The sequence below is a fragment of the Cucumis melo genome, chromosome 11 (assembly GCF_025177605.1).
Source record: "Cucumis melo cultivar AY chromosome 11, USDA_Cmelo_AY_1.0, whole genome shotgun sequence".
NCBI lineage: Eukaryota > Viridiplantae > Streptophyta > Magnoliopsida > Cucurbitales > Cucurbitaceae > Cucumis > Cucumis melo.
The window spans coordinates 10322156-10327028 of record NC_066867.1 but is presented as its reverse complement, the minus strand read 5'-3'; the positions used below and the strand labels follow the sequence as shown (position 1 = coordinate 10327028).

The 4873-nt window shown below is 34.9% G+C and overlaps 1 long non-coding RNA gene across 2 annotated transcripts; it reads right to left on the bottom strand.

The window, feature by feature from the left end:
• Window positions 1-671: 671 nt before the first annotated feature.
• Window positions 672-4545, bottom strand: LOC107991444 (uncharacterized). 2 transcript variants are annotated; one of them, XR_007815401.1, is made up of 5 exons: window positions 4418-4545; window positions 3948-4059; window positions 2360-2851; window positions 1728-1836; window positions 672-1230 (listed from the first exon to the last, which is right to left on the bottom strand). It is a non-coding gene; the product is annotated as an uncharacterized LOC107991444 (long non-coding RNA). The 2 variants fall into 2 exon arrangements; XR_001763473.2 differs by having other exon boundaries at window positions 672-1836.
• Between the last annotated feature and the right edge of the window lie 328 nt (window positions 4546-4873).

The window sequence follows — 4873 nt, the reverse complement described above, 5'->3', positions numbered from 1 at the left end:
GCTCAAGAAGTACAAGGTACACAATATCACGCTCCGCTCCAAATGTCGCTCCCCGCGACCAGATGGAGGGCGTGCCACCTAGACATCATTGGGTATTTCTTGCGAGATGACACGCTGAACACCTAGTAAATGGAACAACTCTTTCTTTTACTTCTTTCCTTTGTCTCTTAGCAAAGCTCTTGTTAGATTTATTCTTAAATATAATACTATTATTAATATGGCCCAATTGCATTATATATTATTTATCTCTTTGGGCTTATTATTTTATTTAGACTCATTAGGTTAAAAGATAATGTCTTAATTCAATACCATGATGGATGGGGTCTATAAATAGAACCTTAAGGATTGGTCCTCTCACTGACTCATTAAGTAGTTGATTCTTCCCATCAAGAAACCTAAATTAAGTCTTAAAGGAAGGCAAGTGAGAGAAACACTATTCCTCAAGAAGATTATTCATGGATCAAGGTATATTGTTTTTTAACTAAATTCAATTTGTAAAATTATCTAGTTCAAAGATCTTAGCAATTATTGTTATATACAATGTTAGGATCTTATTATATAATCATGAAACTAAAGTTTACAGCTCTTCCACTTAAGCTCTGAGACTTTTTACTTCTTTTGCAACGGAAACACTTAAGAAAATAATGCACACACATACATATATATATATAGGACAGCAAAAAACTTGAACTCCTTCCTTTATTAACTTAAGGCCTTACAATTACATATTACAATTATACTCTGCTTGTACAAATAAACAACATGGTCTTCTCGTGTCCTTCTTCTACCTAGGTACCTCTTTTGTGCCAAGGTGTTCATGAGTATAAAACTCTCGATCTCAACCATTTTTCCTCTTGTTCTCAGCAGTTCTCCCTAAGGGCATCCTTCGAAGTCTTCTTTCTCGCTTTTTGCCAGTAACGCTGCTCCTTGTAAAGGATACCTAGAGGTGTAAAGGTGACACTTCCTTCTCCACTAAGGTTTCCCAACTACCTCTCTTAGCAAAATGCGTTAAGGTTGCTCTTTCCCTAGCTCAGCTCTTTGGCGCTCTGGCTCACCGAGTTAGGCTTTTACCAACCTGGGTATTGCACTCGCCTGCCTTCTAAGTCTGGCCATCCGCACTAAGGAGCAATGTGCTTTCCAACAGGCTCCTTAGGAGTAATACAAGTTTCCATGGCCAACGTGCCATGTATACAGAAACTCTGTCCTCCCTCCGTAGCTTAGCCTCAATGCCTAACAACCAGGGGAGGGAAAACACTTAAAAAGTAAGTCAATGGACGTAGTGAGTAATGGATTTGAGAAAACCTTTTGGGGAAATCACAAGAAATCCACAATAAAATAAGCAGTAAGTCCTAACACACGAAGTTCGTCGCAGTAAACAGATAACACATATCGCATAACAACTGCCATTCAAAAACTACGTTATGAGTTACTAATTGTATTTCGATCAATACCACAATGTCTTTATAAGACCTGAAAATCTCCCTTCGCTGACCTGAGATTCGCTCTCTCTAGTATCATGTGAGTTACTTGAGATATCCAACAGCGTCTCACCACATTCACATTTTTAGACCTGGGAGTAGCACTCCACCAGCGTCTCATCCACATCTTTCTCTCAACAGCAGTACAACGACATACGCTGGAATCATTTTACAACAAGTCCATTCTAAGACCTATGAATCTCGCCTCGCTGACGTGGGATTTGCTTTCGCTAATATTATGAGAGTTACCTGGGATATCCAACAACGTCTCGCCACATCTTTCTCACAACTCGCCCTGACTTGGAAATTCTTCCCTCGCTGACCTGGGATTCGCTCTCACCAGTATCACGCGAGTTACCTGAGATTCCATCCAGTGTCATGCGACAAATCAAGCCATAACTATATAGCACAGCACCACTGCTTACTCATAGCAAAAATCAACACAATCAATAATACATTACATCAACATCAACATAGAGAAAGAATATTTAAAACATACGTCACATATGAACATTACTTCTCAGAACAAAGGTCCACTAACGGTTTAGAAATCATATTCAAAACCATTTACCAATACTTATAAAAATACATTTTCCCATCGTTCAAAGAATACTCAAGTTTGTGGAAACATTTACCCCTTTACTCTTACTTTCAGAAAGCGTTCACAAGAATGAACAGTCATAGAAATAGGATTCAAAAATCATATTTGATCATTCACAGAATTAACGAAACCACATTAAGTTCTTTTGAACAATACTCGTAAAACCAAACACTTTAACATTATTCACAACAACACATATGTAAATCATTTTTGTCACTTAGAAGCTAATGCTTGAGTAATCGAAAACTATAATAGCTTTTGAAAACAAGATGTTACTCACACAAAATAATTAGCCTTAACTTCTCCCTTCTCGGCTTCCAACTACTTCTTTTCATCTGATGGTTAGAGAATCTGTTCGTTCAACATTTGAAACTTTCTCCTTTTTCCTTCATCAGGATGGTCTACTCTTTTCTTTTCTTTCTTTTTTTTATTTTTGGAAAAATGCCCTTTTCTTAGGCTTTCCCGTCCTAATTATATAGACTTCACATCCAAGGGTCACTTATGTGCCTTACATGTGTTGTCGTAGCACATACCGTATTTGCTACCAATCCAAGCTCAACATTTTGCTTGTTTGTCAGGCAACGATTTGACTTTTCTTTTGAGATGCACACCTTATCTTATTGGGAAGCCAAACTCTTAATTGTCCAACTGTTCATGTTCTCTTCTTAAAGAAGCTATTGTTGTTTCTTTTCCCACAGTGAGTTGTCACGTCGCTTGACAAGACGTTTACTTCCTTGCCTCAATTTCTAGGGCACCGATACTTTGCAAAATCCTGCCAAATTCAATTTGTTTAGTTTCTAATGCCAGTGTACCTACTAATCTAAAAGTCAAACTTGCCAACTTGTACTTTTTGGAAACCTTCTTAATTCCTACACAATGACATGATAAAGTAAGTTGAAAGCACCTAAAAATGTTAGACGATGAGAAGGAAAATTTAAATCTTATCATAAGGAAGGGAATCTTTTGAACTGAATGTAAAATATTTTAAGAATGGTGCCATCAACAAACCATCCTCAATTTTTCTACAAGGGTTTCCACTTGCCTTGGTTTATTAGACTTTTGAGGTGATAGCAAAACTATCAAACCCTACTGTTGGATTTACAAAAAGAATACAAAGTAATGATAGGCCAAGAATTGTTCAATATGAGTCACAAGAACCAAAAGATTGGCAACACATCAATAACAGCATCTTCAAAGCCCCTGGTGTAAAACTTTTATCCTTCTCACTTGTTTATCTATTATCAATGTGTTACCATTGATAGTGTTTTTCACTAATTTTATGTTATCACATGTTCTACCTAATAGTATGATATCAATGATAGAATTTGTGACTAATTTTAAGTTTTTAGGTTATGCTGTCAACATTTATATCATTAGAAGTTCAAAGTTCAAGTAATATAAGTCAAATTTCCATGATACAGTGGCAAATTGATGAGAAACATATTGGCAAATTGACATGATATTAGTGATAGAAGTGACCAATAGCGTCATATAAGTGATAGAATTCATCACCAATAGCGTCATATAAGTGATATTAGCCATCACCGACAACATGATATCGGTGATGATAGCATGATATCAATGATATTAGCCATCACTGACAGTATGATATCAATGTTAGAAGTTATCCTTGATTACATGTTAAATAGAGATAGAGAAATATCACCAGCTTTTGGCTAAAGTAAATACAATCAAAATACAAATATCATATTGGGCTAAAGAATATAAATATATAACATCATGTTTGTTTCTCCAGCTATTAATAACTTGACAAACATTAGTAACAATGCAATATGTCACTAACTATAACAATGCAATATGTTACATAACAAGCTTCTTATACATCATCCACTAGTGCCAATTTATACCTTCTACAGTTATGGCCACGCTAATGACATCGACTTCACTTCTTCAAGTTCTTTTTCTTTTCACCAATTGACAAAATTCTTTGTTTTCGCGGTTGTCCAACTTGACATTTAACTATTGGAGATAATGCAGTCACATCAACATCAACAGAACGCTAGTTAGAATGATTTTCAATAGGATAAACTGATCATTTATAGGTTGATAATAATGTATTGGACAAATAATAGTTTGACACAAAAGTATAGATATCTAAATTTAGCCCACGAAGAACATCACAAGCATGAGCACACAAAATCTCCTCCAAATCCCAAACACGACAATTGCATAATCTAGAGACCAAATTTACCACAAATTGATTGTTTCAATCCACTACTTTATATTCTTTATTGTTAATCAAATCAACCTGGAAAACAAAATATAATTAACTGCATGATCAATAATTATAACTATAAACTAATAGCTAATTTTATACCTTGAAGGTTCTTGATTGATTGTGCAGCTCTCGCAACTAGACTTTGCCCAACTAGTTAAAATAGTCTTCATAGACCATTACTTAACCTTTTTCATAGAACCATTGTTGAAGTTTTTCTCTAATGGAATCAAGTAATGTTGCAACAGGGAACTCTCTAGGCTCTTTCAAAACATTATTCAAGCACTCTAAAACTTTTTTCGTCATCATATTATACCTTATTCTTCACATGTGCCCACTTCTCAAAACTAGCTTTACTGAGATATTCCCAAATAGTATGGATATATTGATTCCATTCATTTCATATAACATTCAAAATTATCAATTGTATAAGCTTTTTCACAATTGAAAAATAGTTGATCAATTACAGAATCTTTATAAATCAACTTTATATTTTGTAAAAGGTGTGGTATATAAACACAGTATTCAACAATTGTAAAAACATTTATAACACCTTTT